Source organism: Monopterus albus, unplaced genomic scaffold (assembly GCF_001952655.1).
Source record: "Monopterus albus unplaced genomic scaffold, M_albus_1.0 scaffold284.1, whole genome shotgun sequence".
Lineage (NCBI taxonomy): Eukaryota > Metazoa > Chordata > Actinopteri > Synbranchiformes > Synbranchidae > Monopterus > Monopterus albus.
The window spans coordinates 344,177-361,426 of record NW_018128164.1 but is presented as its reverse complement, the minus strand read 5'-3'; positions in this window follow the sequence as shown (position 1 = coordinate 361,426).

The window sequence follows — 17,250 nt, the reverse complement described above, 5'->3', positions numbered from 1 at the left end:
ACAAACTAAGAAAAAACGTGCAGACAACAACAGCAGCCCATACTCACTTGATGAGTTCTGAAGAAGCACACCTGTGCAACAGGACCATGTGACCATAGCAAAAAAATCCCAGATCTCTGGGAACTGTAGTCTCCAAATCCAGATTATTCTGATGTAAAGAAGTGCTGTGTTTAGATAAATGACTTTTTTTACTTATTTCTGAATTGTCGAGATAGCCGCCTGATGGCTGACAATTTACTGAATTAGCAAAGTTTTGTCATTTTGGTGATAAACTAACAAATAATCTGTTCGACCATATTGGCTACACCGCTGTTTCTATGTCACTGGTATAATTCTTCCAATTTCACTTCACATGCAACTGTCCACCTCGGTTGTTTTTAGTGCTTTATAAATATAGTTGGAATTGAACTGTGGTTAAATTAGGACATTTACATGTTGGCAAGTTCAATGAACCATTCCCATATCTACACGTCAGTTCTGCTTCTGAGCCCTGGCGTTAGGCTGTTTGTTAGGCAGCCATTTGCACATAACAAGGCACTGTTCACACTAGCACATGCCATGATTGCACTGAAACCGTGATGCTTATGTAATGTGGTGGTGATGTCAGAGTTCACATTGTAACACTGTGTACCTACACCTGGTGAAAGAAAACACTTCTTTATTGTAACAGCTCTCTGTGATGAAATTGAAGAAGACCAATTTGTCAGCTTCTGCTCCTGTCAGATCTTGAATGAAGTAAAGCACAAATGTCCTACAAATGTAAGTCAAGAGAATCCAGGAGGCTCAAAAATGGCTAATTAGCATGTGCAATCCCACGTTTTGTGCAATTTCTGAAAAATAACAAGCTGGGAAAATCACCTGCTTTATCATTTACAAACATATCATTTATCTGATTGTGAATTGAAATACTTTGCATCACTTTATCATGCATTTGTTTTATTCTCTTTAATATTAATCATCACAGTTGATTTGCAAAACATAATGGCAGGTTTACCATCAAAATTATATGTCAAATCATGGCATTAGGAGAACTTCATGAAGAGCAAAGGGCCACACTTAGCATCATAACATCAACATTAATATTGTTCTTGATGTATAAGCAATGAACATAAATTCTGTAAATTTTGCTAAGCCTGCATTTTGTGTTAAACTGAACTAAAATCAATGTATGTACAGTATAGTGCTGACAGAATTGGTCAGCTGATGCATTTTCATTTTCTAAAACAGAGGGCTCTTGTTACAGACAAGAGTCACCTTATATATGTGCTCTCTCTCTTTTCCCAGCACAAGAAGACCTTTAAAGTTCTACTTTAAATGCCTTGAGCACAGTGAGTCAGTGAATGACAGCCACCTGAGGCCTCAGCCCAGGCCTCCACCATGTGAGGGCCTAAACCACCACCAGCAGTAGAATTGGTTGGGTAATCTTTTCTTTTCTTTGTCCATGTGTGTAGCTTTAAGTTGCAGGTAGAGGTTAGGTATTTGACTTTGACACTGGACATGCATAATTAATCAATGAAGCATGCCCATTTGGTTAATTCTGTGTTGTTAATGCGTGTAAAATTTTCTTTTGAGTTAGTGTGTTCCCAGTCCATGGATTGGGGGGGTCCCGACAAAAAAAGACTAGACTGAGGAAGCAGCAGGTTTAAATACCTCCCACTAGGCCTGGACTGCACCAAATGCCCAATACAAGGAAGGGGGGAGTTTGGGAGAAATGTATTATTTGTTTGTAGTTTATGTTAAAACTTTATTTGTCAAGTTATGTTAATTTCTTTACATTTAAAGAAAAACCTTTAGTTGTCAGCAGACTGTCTATTCAGTGTTTACTGGTAGATTAATCTGATAGTATCCATTCCCCTGTGTGTGTTATTGGGTTGGGCAGCCAGTATATATGTTCCCCCAGTTGGTTTTTGTTTGAGGTATTGTGCACATAGGTTTGCTATATTTTGAGTTTCCTTTTCTTTTGTTGATCTCTTTTAGGGTCCAGTTTATTTGGTGTTTATGTTGTTTATATTTTTCTTTGTTTTTGGGTTAATCAAAACCCCTTTTTTTTTACTTTAAAAGCTGTGTCCTCTGCCTTATTGTTTGGTCCCTGACAGTGAAAAAAGAGGCAGTTGACACCATGTAGTTGCATTTGCACATGTGTATTACAATTTCTTTGTTTCATAAAAGGGTTTTACAGGTAAGGCTTGAAAGATCTGCCTCCATAATATTTTTTTTTAAAAAGACATCACTTTTACATTTGCATACATATAGTTTTTTCCACTTTGGATGGGTCTGTTTCATTTTATTATTGTGGAGTGTACTTCATTTTAGTCCTGAAAGGTTTACATTTTGATTTACTCATGTAAAAGTCCCACTTTGTTTTGAAAGCTGATGAATAATTCACGATTATCTTTTTGTTTATATTACATCATTACATAATGTTGCAGCAGTTTATCTTGATCTGCAAACATATGAATGAAGGTCAAATCAGTCGTTGACAGTTATGAGATTTATGCCCTATTTTTCATTTAGCAATAAATTTTCCTTTCCCTGAGGGTTTATTTTTCTTCATATGCTCCTTATCTTTGGTCACCTCCACATTTTCAGTGTTTGGTTTCGACTTTGTGGCGCTGTTTCTTAATTTAATTATACTCTTGTTAAAACGGCTCATAGCTTTACATGTGACCCAGTGCCTGATGCTGTAAGCCAAAAGCAAGTCAAAGCATACTGAAATTAGTTACCTCTCATAGTGAGACTAGCACAGTCAGTGTGACGTTATATAGCCCTCTGACGCCTATTGACAATTTTTCAGTTTCAGCACTGACGACACTGTGGTAAATGCATCAGATATCCAGCCAAGTTTGGGACAACACTGTTCTGCCTATTGAAATGAGCAGAAAAAGGATAAAGTTAACACTATCATATGAAATATATACAAGGAAGGAATGAAAATGAACATGAGTGGAGAAACATTAAATGGCTGTAAAATGTTAGCAGCAGCTGACTCCCCCACACAGGTGAGCAATGAACATTCATTATATTCAGACACTAATGGAGAATATATTTGTATGAGCTTGAGGACAACAGTTCTCTGAACATAAATCCTCAGTGTGAGGGTACTATTTTTAGTTTTAGTGCTGTGTGAAAACAAACACAGGATGCAGGATGAAAAGTAAGATCAGCCATCTTCACTTACAAACCAATGTGAGATAAACTGAAACTAAACAAGATGAGATGGAATGACACGAAACTAAATACAAAGATGTGGGATGAGATGAAATGAAATGACAAGATGAGACAAAATGAGATGAAATTAGATGAGACCAGGAGCGATGAAATGAGATGAGATGAGACAAGACAATATGAGAAGAAGTGACAGAGGATGAGATGAGATCAGACAAGACGAGATGCAAAGAGATGAGGTAAGGCAAGTTGAGACAAGATGGGATAAGATGAAATGAGATGAGGTGAAACAAATCCAGATGAGGAGACGAGAGATGAGATGATAAAAATAAAAAAATACAGAATCCTTTGGGGTCATGGGGATATAACATCTATGTGAAAACCTTTAATAAACTGATCTGCAACTTGAAATCTGAATGTTTATCAAAAGAACTACAAAACAGGTAAAATTTGAATAAATTTGAGACGGTATTAGAGTCATGCTCAAAAAGGCACAAATCTCCCTCCATAGCACATTAATAATCAATTTAAGCTCTGGCTGTTTATAAACAGGTTTGCTGGTATTTAATGAGCAAAGGTGTGGGCACATTGCATGAACAAGTGTGACTAAGGTCTTGTGTTCTATGACAGCTTGGTGGATTTCTTTATATCTGTCTCAATGTCCACATGGTCTCTTCTCCTGGCAAAGTGTCTTATTAGCCCGCGTCCACAGGGGTTTCATTCAGTACTTAGATGGCACCAGGTTAAGCATGTACATGGCACACAATGAATAGACCAGCCTTTTCAAGCATTCTCGTGACAGTTGCTAAAAATAAGAACAGGATAAAAGATCACAGTCCTGAACCCCTGGGATGATAATTGCCAGTCACCAGACATCCCCTGATAATGCTGATAGGAAGTATTATGTCTAATGATCAGATTCCTTAAAGAGGATAAGAATTTTTTTCTGCTGTACACAGGAGGCACAAAAGGATAATAAGTAGCCACCACACCTGTGCTTACTGACTTTGAAATGGACAAAAAAAATTAGAAAATGAAAGCCAACATAACATTTGGTGGGGGGCATGGACTTTTTTTTACTGTATATTGTGGGGTATGTGTTTGTCCTCACTCTGTCTTCCTTTCAGCAGTGAAAGAGAAACTGATGCACTCATCAAAGCACTGACAGAGAAGGTTACGTGGCAGTGTGAGACATTATTTGTAAAGAATCACCAAGGCCACCACACAGTGTGCTAAGATCAAAATCCAAACAGGCAAATTCTTATTGGCTCTATGACAGGACTGTGACCTGCCTTCAAAAAATCAGATTGATTACTACAGTACCACTGTACTATGAGTTCTGTTTATTTTGGAGGCTTTTTGCTTATTTTCATTTCACCAGACTTTCTGTACTCCACTAGATAATGATGTCATTAATCTTAACTTAAAAACAAACACATTTTGTATAAAACACTATAATGTAAAACTATATGTGGCTATAATTATATTTTAAGTGTTTTCAATGTACAGCATTTGTCACAAAATTTAAATTCTCAAATTCAGACGTTTTATGTCTTTGTATTGTAACAATTGTATTTTCCCGTATTGTCACTCATTATCTTTTTACATACCAGAATTCAGTTCAAGGGTCTCCACAGCAATTATTGTTGAAATACTTGTTTTACATACCAGAATTCAGTTCAAGGGCAATTATTGTTGAAATACTTTAATGAACACTTATATTTGCATACAACTACATTGTGTATTACTACATATTTGTATACTGTATATGAATGCTAAAGATAGGGACTTAAAGTACTCTTGTTTGTATGGATATGAATATTTGTATTTAGCAAAGGTTTTCATTTCCATTCTACAAGATATGAGGACCTGCATTATACACTGTATACCTGTTTGTGTAAAAAAAACACCCAGATCTGAGAGGAACAAAAGTTGTGTATTTTCCTAAATGAGCTGTTTTTTTGTTCCATGCCACCCACCACTTCAAGAGGATTAGTCAATGTGTCCAACACGGATGCAGATGAATAGTATGTTCTCATGTCACAAGGTTTTATCATCTGTTCAATCAAAGTTTCTTCCTCTGCTTCATGGAACTGACCAGAACAACATTATTCAAGATGTTACTTATCCTTGGACACTACTGATGAGGATTAAAAGAGGTCTGAGTGTGCAGGCTGGAGGTGGGTGTCCGGTGTAGCCAGTGGGAGAGAGATCCCAGTTTTCCATTTTGTTTAAGTAATGGTAAAAGGTTTATGCCTGTTCTGAATACCAACAAGAACGGTATGTGTATGTCCCTTTGTGTGTATGTCTGTGTGCAGCTCAGCTGTTCTGACATGGGAGACACAAGAGGGGAAAAAAACTCATCTGGAAACAGGTATCAGCAGGGTGTGAAGATGTGCACAACCAGGCACAACAAGAGTGCCCACACATACACACACACACAGGTCAGGTTGTGTTTGCCCTGCTGTGGCAGGAGAGTGAACAGTTTGTCCATTGTGTGTAATATGTGTGTGTCTGTCTGTGTTATTTCACCAGAACTAGGCGTCCTCTCCTCATAACCTTTTCCACTACAGGTTCTGCCTTTAGGCCAGGCAGTGCTAGGTAGGATAATGTTCTGCCCTGTTAATTATGCTTTGACTGTGATGGCCTTAGCATGAAGGTCTTGTGATACTGCCACTGAGCTTATGGCGGCCAGCAGTTATCTCATTTGTTCTTGTCTTTCTACACTTTATTCCGTGCCCTCTTGGAAGAACAAAGTGTTATGACCAAGGTGACTGACATTTTCACTAGAATTTTCTGTCTACTGCACTTTTCAGCAACGAGATTCACATTGTTTTAATTTTGAACCAATCTGTTCTTCTATAAGCGCAGTAGCAGATAGTCAAAGATGAGCACCTAAAGTTATTTTTCACTTTGCTACTTTTGTAGTTTCCTCTGACTTCTGCTATTCTGTCTTTTACGGTGGCCACATTGTTAAGAGGACACAGAGAATAAGAATTTGTCTCTTCACACTTCTTGAACTTTGACAGACACATGCACGTCACACAGACGTACAGAACTCTAATAATAAAACTTGGCTCATGTCATAACACATAACATTTCTAGCTTTAATTGAGGATATGTATACAACTACTTTGAATCCTCTTATACTGCAGTGAATGTTTCTATATGCATATGTTATAGGTCACGGGATCCATTAACATATACAGTAGGCCAGTGGAGGTCTACGTGAGGGCAGGTGTGTTCTTGTCTCTAGCTGTACTGAGGGAGTATGTCTTGGATAACAGCCCTCCCTCCCAGCTGCTGCTGCTACTGCCTTAGTGACTGAAACTCTGTGTTCACAGTTTTCCGCTTCCTGTGTATGTTCTAGACACTGCACCTTCACACTTAGTCCTTGTAATGTTAAAAATGTTTTGTACATGTAAATAGATTAAACGTGAGCATTGTTTCACAGCGTGAAGTGGGCAAGATAAGAAACTGCCATCCTTATTTGTTTGTTTGTTTCAAACAGTAATTGTTTTGAATGGCACAAACTGTTATGCTGATATGGAAGAGGGATGAGAAAATGCTTCTATGTGTCTTTATAAAGCGCACAGACAAGTAATGCAGCTGTACTTCTTATTGCCTGAAGGGGGCAAATGAGTTACACTTGCAGCAGCTATTACTTGGTTTGTCTGTAGGTAGAAATAACAATTGTAGATCTGAATTGTTATTCAGTTTCTTAGGTGGCATTGCTTTGACAGTGACAAAACACCTTCCCATAGCGAAGAATTTGTAGCCAGCTAAAGCTGAGTATCAGGTGGGTGAACGTCAGAGTTAAAACTAACTCTAAATGATTTCTATTGTGAAAAAAAAAGTTCAGGGTCATTTTCATTGTCTTTGTCCTTGCTTAGCAGCGTACAAACAATCCTGGACATAAACACATACAGTACATAAAGTCATATACAATACTGTGTGTGTTGATACATTATGCTTGCTACACATTAAATTGATGGTGACAGCACACATAGAAGCGTACATACATACATACACCACACTCCCAAAAAAGATATTTGTAACACACCAACAGGGAGTGCATTCAAATAAAAACTGATTTTGCAGTATAATGTAGCATTAGGAGCTGCTCATGCATTGACTAGTTATGTAATCTTCTTTTCCCCATGTCACTAATAAACAGGATGTCACAGAGCCTGATTCTCTTTGATCTTCAAAGGCTTCAAAGGCAAATTCGTGACAAATGAAAGCGGATGAAGGGGAGTCACAGCCAGTGTTACATTACAGGGAAGTCACACGAAATTACATTTAAATATATCATTTAAAAATATCATCACAACACACTTTCTTTTCCTCTGCTGCCCTCATTATATTGCTGCATCCCTTCATTTAATCAACAAATATATTTTTCCTGGCATTACCATGCAACACAAATCAAAGGTTTCCGTTGTAACACAAAAATGCTGAATGCAAGTCTGCCCCGGTTACATTACATAACATCTTACACATCATAAGTGGGGTAACCCTGGCGGTTCATCAAGGCATGGCAGGTGGTCTCTGACCATATATTCAGTAATGTCGTTTCACTGTGGGCATCACTATTTATTTTTATTTTTTTTATATTTATTTTTTACCATGTGTTAATTGTTGTTTTTCAATAATCAAATTTTGCAACAATATAACATTTAGAAAAGCCAAGGTGATTTTCAGGATTAAAATAGTGCTCATTCGGTCCAGTCAACCCACAACTGTGGCCCTCAATCTGCCTCTTAATCAGTGGTGGTCCCTAGGTCACAATCAGTTGAAAATCCTTGGTCAAGTTAATGAAAAAAATGATTAAATACTTGCACAAATTTACAGTAAATTCTTTTATGTGTGTGCGCATGTGTATTATTGGCTCTATATGTTTGCACCTGTTACCCTTTGCATCCAAAACCACATTAAAGAACATCAAATCCTCTGTAAGATACATCCTTTGCGTCATCCTGAACTCTGAGCCACTAATGCACTCAGAGTAGCTAGAACCAATTACACATAATTAGTATGGTGAAGTGGCTAGGCTAACGAGTAGCCAGCATCGATCCAGTCTGTCATTTATTCAGCACACTGTATTCTCACTCTGCTGCTAATGGTTGTCTGGGGCCCAGGACTGCCATTAAGTCCGTGACACATGGATGCAGACCTGGCCTTGTGTTCCCTTGCTTTGTTACATGGTCCAAGAACTTATAACATCACAGTGTACCACATTTACCAATGAGAATGTGTGAGGAAAATTTATTTTGATCATTTTCGTGTGAAATATTGGATCATTTTCTGACACTACACCTCCTGACCTATACAAGTTCCTGCTCCCTCACTGCAATAATTCTTATTCTCAATAAATCTGCCTTGGTGTGTGCATTTGTTGGTGTTTGCATTGAGGTGTCCTTGTATTTATCAGCAGATTGAATGAAATAGCTGCCAGGAGAAGGGCAAAGCAGTAGACAGGCAGAGCCTACCTCATAAACTTTTCACTTAACTGCCACTCACTTTTACCCTCACTCTTTCATTTCATCCTGTACTCACCATTAGTCTCACCTGCTGGTATTTGGGGCAAAACATGAGTCAGGGGAACAACAAGCTTTGTGCCAGACTGGATGAAATTCTTAATTTTCTATAGACATGGTAAAACCTTACATAGAACTGTTTGTCTCTGAAATACTGAAATTAAGGCTTGTATAACCATGTTCTGGTTTTCCAGTTCTCTACTTTTCTGCACCACAAGGGCCTCAAGGGGTACAGGTTTGCTGTGTTATTGTGCCTGTAGCTATTCATCTGGGCATCAGTAGTAGGTACACTTAAGCAGCTTACTCAACTAAAAGGGCATGTGTGTCAAAATTAATTTTAAGACTCAATGTTTTTAGTTTAAAGTGTGTATGCATGGTTAATAGTACATATTTGATTTGATTTGATTTGATTTGATTTGATTTGATTTATTCCTTCAAGCATGTAAAACAGTTGATATGACAACACACATAATTTTACACATAATCCAATATCAATTTGCTTATACCTAGTACATGCTTGAATGGAGTAGGAAGAATTCAGACCTATCTGGTCCTACCCCACACACATATTAATGTCAACTCAATCCGCCATTAGTCACCTGACCATTAGTCTTCTTTCTGCACAGCTTTTCTGCCTTTAGTCAATGGCTCCTTACTATAAATTGAAATTGCTGGAAGTCAAAGTACTTATTCACCAAACTGTTAATGTTACTGGCACAGGCTCGGCCTTTCTGTTCCGCTACACCTCACTGTTTGTACTCATTGACATCACAGATGTTCTTGTTTCTGTGTATCTGCACTGGAGTCTTAACATTATTCATCACCAACATTACTACAATCTAACTGTCACCACAAAATAATGGCCAGGCAAGATCAGCAGTTTAATTTTCTTGCCTGAGGCTTTTTGGCAAAATATATTTAAGATAGATGTTCACTATACTTTATCCATACACTGTGTTTGTGTGTGTTCACAGCAGGAGTACTGTTTGAAAATAGAACAGAAATCAGTCTCAAGGATTGACTGTTACTCTAAATATGGCAGTATTTTGAAACATAAGGGTAAAGTGTATCTGAGTAGACTATGTACACACAGATTAGTGGAACAGATGCCATCATGCAGGTGACTATGTGAATTGACTCTGTTGGAACAACTATGGTAATTACTGAGGGATATTTTGCACTGGATCTTTGATCCTTAATGGGAAAAATGAGCTTATATATTATATTCAACAACAGTTTAGCTTATGTTTGAAAAGGCTTTGAGTGACTGACAGGAACCCAGCTGCTGGATGAGGAAGCGACAGAATCAGATATAACGCTACTGCAGCGGAGGTCTGCCACTGCCGGTGGTACAAAGGGATATACAAAGGTGAAGAGTCTGGCTGTGAACAGCAGGAGACAATCTTTTCTTGTTGCGGTCTAATTAACTGGCTAGCAACTGAGGGGTGAAGACAGGTCCTCCTGTAAGGGTTTAGTTCCCCATTCACCTTTTGTCATCTGAGCTCACATGTTTGAAAGGATTCTGTGGCTCTGTATTTAATGTAATGTTTATGCATTTCTTGAAAAAATCAATGTGTTTGACTCTAGCCTTGATTTTACAGCTGATCTCAATTCATATCTGATGTATATTTTTTGTCATTATAACAGTTTCAGTCTTTCTTGGGAAACATAAACCCTTTTCTACAACAGGACAGTGCTTGAATATAATACAAACTATATAAGTACTGAATAATGTACAACTTTTCACCCTTTTCAGCAATTTTTAATATAGAACTGCTATGATTAGAGACTTCCTGAAAAAGCACAAGAAATCAAGTTTTAGTATTCTGTATCTTTCATAATCAGCTGTTGTTATTTATAGTTCAGTAGGAGATTTCCAAGCACTTAACCATCAGTCAATCATAATGGAGTGAAAACATGGTTCACAGGCTTTTTCTTAATATTTATAAAAGGTCAGGATGTTGTTTTTATTGTAACTTTGAAAATTGATGTCACTGCAGGCAATTCAGGCAACATTTTATGATGTACCATGTAATAATCAGTGAAAAAAGTGCCTCGTCAAAAATCAAATGTTCAGACGTTTCTGAGAAAATGAATGTCGTTAACTGTTTTTATTTGTTTTCATATTTCTAATCATACGTATGTTTTGTGACACATGTGAGCTTCCTGTTTACACATCTGATCAAATTCAAAAAGACGACAAATATTGTTACAACGAATCAACACAGAATGACACAGACACGCATAGCTTATTAAGGAGCCTGAATTATGTGTCTGACTTAAAGCCCACCGTACCTGTGTAGTGGGCATGCCTGTGCATGCTGCCTATGTGATTATTTGAATACAGTATGCATATATGCCTTATTAGCCAAACAGTAGGAGTGTCCGTGCTAGTCTCTGAGTGCTAACTGTCTCAGCAGTTGGTGGGATTGGCATCACACTGGGTCACAGTGGACGCAGGCTACACCGTGAAGATGTAAACAAAAACAGAGAAAATGGGCAGCACAGGCCATGTGTGCAATGTGTGTATGCATTTATTACCTTGCAGCTTGTCTTGTGCTATGAAATCCTGTTTTGAGTTGCAACACCTGGAGAGCTGTTCTTTCATACAACGACTGAATGTGAAATTTTACAGTTTAACTCATACATCATCTTTTTGCTGTCCAGTGAAAACCACGGACCTGCAAACTAGATGATGTTTTACATTAACTGAACGATTGCATGCTATTTAATTTTATTGTTATTTTAAGTTTAATAAACTAACAGCCTACTGAAAAGAGTTAGGGAAGCCTCCATGTTTCTGATATTATGTGACCTCTGAATCTTACAGGGTTGGGGTTAGTTTGCAATTACTATTATAGGATTTGGGGGGTATTTTTCAAGCTTACAAATAATTTACAGAACAATAACTTTTTAGCATGATAAATTTCATTAAAATTTGCTATAAACCATTATGATTTATGTGATTATATCCTCACAAACAGCATTTGTTGACATGGTGTCAACTGGTTAGGACTACTGGGACAGGATTAGGGAATCAATCAGGTGTCATTGCAATCAGTGCTTGAGAACCATGATCAGAGTTATTTAGATTTCTATAAGAAGATTTCTGTGTACAAAGCACAGAGCCATTTTTAGCTACAAATATGAGCCTTAAATTGAGTTATAGTTTAATACAATTTTGCACACATCCCTGGTATCTTAGTTGTTTCATACACCAGCTAATATGCATGGTGGGGAGTTTATATAATATTTGTTGGGGTGGGTGGGAAGGTGAGTCGGTGGGAGAGAGTTTAATTATTGCCACAACAGCCTCAAGCATGGTTGAGCTGATGCTATTACTCTTTGGTATTAAAGGTGTGTGTGTGTGTGTACATGTGTATGAGGCAGAATTAAATTTATCAGTCCTTGCAACCTTACCTTCTTTTTTTGTCTCTGCGTGAAGCTATTAGAGTTACGCAAACAGTGCTGCAAAGGGCAGCAGCTTACTGACGTCTAAGGTTAAGCATTTATAAGATCACTCAATGGTCGTCACACTTACCAACTACACCGCTTGGTGAAGTAACACAGAAATAGAATTGATCATTACCTCTGATATGAGTCTGTAGAATGTCTCATGGAAACAGTAAAGCTCTTGTGGCTAATTTTCCAAAAGGGCTTTTCACTGAGCTCCTTTTCTGCAGACTTGCAAGGAAAAAAACAAAAACATCTTACATACAGCTCTGAAAGCAGGCTGGATATTCATCTAAAAACAGCACAGTTTATTACTTGTCTTATTCAACCATGTTACATGTTACATCACAGGCACTGATGGTAGAAACTGAGACCTTAGTTTATGGCAAACCCATGAAACAGGTATGACCATTTTCATTAAATAACATAACTTCTGCATTTTGATTACTTTTTTCTAAAAATGTAACAATATTTTATATACTGCTTTTACACATAAGGATGAATGTAATAATAATAATATAATTTATAATAATATAATTGTTTGTGATATAAAATAAAAAGCACTAGAACTTTTTATGTGCCTTTTTTTGTGTCATAGCACATAGCAAGAATTGTTTGTGATAAAAAAAAAAAAGCACTAGAACTTTTTATGTGCCTTTTTTTGTGTCATAGCACATAGCAAGCAAAATTAGCTATGTGAAATGATGTTTCTAGCCCCCTGACAAATTTCCAATGTCCAATTTCAGAATTGCAATGCAGTGTGCTGAAACATGCTGAAAATTGTTATGTTGATGTACCAATGTGAATGATCTTTTTTAACATACACACACTCTCTCGACTGGTTGTTATTATAAAATGCCACTTTTCTCTGGTCTCACACGCCGACCATTAGTGCTACAGGTCATCCTTCATTTTGCTTTAAGATGGAAGTACATCTTCCACCATTGTAAGGTGAACTCCGGTCACCAGGTCCACATATCTACATAATCAAATGTGTCTGTACATTCACTGCTCCACGGTCCATTATGAAAATGATCACCTGGCCTGGTGAATTCCAGACAGGTCAGACAAGAAGAACCCACTGAACCACCATCTGTTCAGTGCATGTGAGTTTATCAACCAATGCCAGATCATTTCTGATAACTTGGCTGACAAGAGGCTGGAAAACTAAAATGCTTTGTGGATTGTTCTAGCAACTAAAAGGCTACAATTATATTGACCAATCAAATGTGATATATTCTGATTCTGTTTTCCTCAGAGTAAGATGAAAATATAACACACTCACTAAAACCAGTCAGAAATATAACATACTAAAAACACAGGTATTGCTCTACTAGTGCATGGCTGCATCATAACAACATATTATTTTGTGTCACATATTCACAACCTCATGCAGGGAGACTGACATTAGATAGCATGTCACAGATAACAACACAGCTGTCAGATTGGTGGTTTTTCAAAACATACAGGTGGTCTGTAAAATAAAGCTGGACTGAGGGCAGGACTCTTGCTGGCTCTGAAACCTGAAGCCTTTGTATTTTAAACCGCAGTCTCATGCTTCAATCAACAGGCTCCCTGCAAGATGGCCCAGCTTGACACGCAACAGCCCCAAGTCTCACGCCATATAAACACAATAAGACCCCCTCCTTTCCTCGACATACAAGATCAGGTGGCCTCTCCTGCACCACCAGCACCAAAGTCATCAAGCTTTATCTCTCCACACTGATCTTATCTCAGCAATTTTACCTGATAGTCTGAACAAATTCTCCATCAATGGAAAATAAAAAACTAAACTTAGAATGTCTTTTCATGAAGTTCCAATAGCTGACTAGACTTACAGGAATCTCATTATCATGCTTTTGAGCTCTTAGTTTTGGTTTGAATCAGGGTGGTAAAGTTCTTTATTGTGTTTTTGTAGTTAGTTGTAAGCAAACCTGGGCATGTGAACAAATGATGTGGACACAAATAACTCTTTTATTGGGGCTTTGCAAGCTGTAAATTGCAATAAATTTTACAAAATTACACACAAAAATGTATGTCCAGCTCATGATCATTAAATTTATCATGTTTTTGTAGCACTTCCATTTTGCCTAAATGCTGTCAAATTGCTTGCTCTCATTGCTGCCATTTTTCTTGCAGATGGTTTGTGAATATGTCACCAAATTTGGTTCTAATTGTACAGTTATGGCAGTTGCCAAATAGGGCATGCACAATGGAATATTATTTTAAAAAATGAATATTTCACTTTTTAAGTTAAATGTTGTGTATGAAAATAAGAAGTGGAGAAACACTTTTTCAAATAATAATAATAATTGTCTGTCAAACAACTATCTACCTACCTTTTTGGTTTTGCTGTGAGGGTGCATTACTGCAGATACACTGACATTTTAGTCCACATTGCCTCTGTGATGTTGGCCAAATGAAACCCACAAGCTTGAAGCCATAAAGGTCCATGTGGATTGGTTCCATATCTCCACCAACACACACTCATACAATATGCAGGACACACTTATTGACTCACAATCACAAATGCTCTTGCTGACTGTTAATCAGTTTACTGATGTGTCAGGCATGTTACCCATGTGGCCGTTCATGTGTGAGCCTCTGTCACAGGACATGAAGGTGAAAATAATATGACCAAATGTTTCAGCCATAAAGTTGCAAATGAAGTCAAACCAAAAAACACAATAAAAACCCCCTCTGTAGGTTCTTCTGTCAGACTGTTTCTCCACAGTCTGCAGCAGCTGTGTCACCAGTCTTTGTTATTTCCACTGAGAAAAACAGCAACTATCCCTGGACTTTTCTTTTCTGTACATGCTTGGTTCCTTCACAATAAAACACTACTTGGGTGAAAAATGAAATGGCATTTAAGATGCAGGTTTATTGCCAGTGCTTCACTCACCTCATCAAATCAAAAAACACATTTTCACTCCAGCTGTGAAGCACTGTCTTCACAGAGGGCGGCAGCATCTTTTTTTTCAAGTCTTTTCTGTCCTCTTTACTAATTAATGAAGGCAAACATGGCTGAGAAGGAAATGAGTCTAATGTGTGTGATTGGCCATGGCCTGAGTCGCCTGCAGCTGGTGTGTTTACTCTGCTTGAGGGCCACGTTGCCAGGACAGTACATGTGTCGAGGCCCAGCTATCTAACAGAACAGGCTGCAAACATGCTGGGACACAAACATGGTTCAAAACTAAAGAAGAGATGTAGACAGGCAAAGAGTGTCCATGTACAGTATAACATGTCCTAAAGAACATGTTATACTGTACTGTATGTTTGTGCTTTCTTGACCTGACATGGTTCTCCTCAAGGTTCAAGAGAATTAGCAATGAAAACACTGATGTTTCTCTTCATCTGTCCAAGCAAATAAAGAAAGTGTGGAACAGGTTCTGGCCATGACCTGTTCCAGTTTCACTGTTACAAAGAACTAGAGCAGGTTGTCATATACAGTATTCTTTTTAACCCTAAAACCATGCTTTTGAAACAGTGATATACTTTTATGAGGCAGATTTTTGGATGTATTTAAATACTATTCTTTGTACTGTAAAACCTCTCTGGGTATATGATACATAGCTGTTAAAATCTGTTTGGCACTTAACAAAGCATGATGAAAAACTTTCAGTTACTGTACCTACTGAAATAAACATAATAAAAAAACTTTCAGTTACTGTACCTACTGAAGTAAACATAATAAAGTACTTCTGAGAATGTATTTAATCAAAACTCTTAACAACTATATATAATGCACAGAAATATAGTTGTAGTCAACGATAGAGGGAAGGAAGAAAGAGACAGACAGGGAGCAATAAATGATTCACTGATCCCTGATAGTTATAATGCACAGAAATATAGTTGTAGTCAATGATAAAGGGAAGGAAGAAAGAGACAAACAGGGAGCAATAAATGATTTACTGATCCCTGATAGTTGCTTGCTTCCACTTTATCCAGTGATGATGAGGTTTATAAACTCAGGGAATCATGATCTACTGACAGCAATCAAATAATAGCTGCTTTCAAAATGATCACCATCTATAGCACCAGACATCTTCAGTGAAATGGAAAATTAGGTTAGGTGAAGAACTTTATTGTCCACATTGTGGAAATTTGTCTTTGACTTCACTCTACAGTTAAAAAAACTACACGTACCACACATGTGACAACACATAGCTTTACAAAATAAATAAAAAGAACAGGTAAAAAGAATGTCCATCCATGGATTAAAGGTGACAGTAATAACAAGAACAATAAAAAGAGGAGAACTGCATTTCTGAGAACTGAGGAAACTAATTATTCGACTGCACTTCTGGTCACTGTTGACATAGGGCTTCCTTTTGGTACGGTGCAATTTTAAGTGGCATTTATGGATGTAACTACGTATTGTAGCGCCTGACACAGGTGAGCCAAAGTCATCTTGAGCCCATGTGGTTATATGGCTTATAGAAAAGTGATGATTTTTGATGCAGTGTCATCTGAGGGATCGGAGAGCACGGTCATCCAGCACCTTCTGCCCTTTATGCACTGAAATCCCTCCAGATTCCTGAATCTTTTAATTATGTCATGCACTGTACAGGGCGACATATCCAAATCCCTTCCTATCATTATTTGAGGAACATTGGTTTTAAACATTTCAATAATTTTCTCACTCATATGTTGGCAAACTGACGATCCTCAGCCCATCTTTGCTTCTAGAAGGCTCGGCCTTTCCTGGATGCCACATTTGTACCAAATCATTGCAGACACCTGTTGACATCACCTGTTTCAAGTGGAATCATCATTTCTTTGTTTTACCTCATTACTGGCCCTGAAATGCAACTGTCCCAACTTTTTTGGAAAGTGTTGCAGGCATCAGAATAGAAATGAGTGTTTATTTGTAACACAAAATTACACTGATGAGGTATCCCATCAAATAATGCGCTGCTTTTCAATCGAATACAGGACACTGAAGATTTAAAAATCACTATATTCAGTTTTTATTTTGATTTTACATATTGTCCCAACTTTTTCTGATTTGGGGTTGTACGTGTTCCCCGGGGATGAGAATATTTATGATGTTCCTTCCATAATGTTTTTCTGCAGGCAGTGCGAATGACAG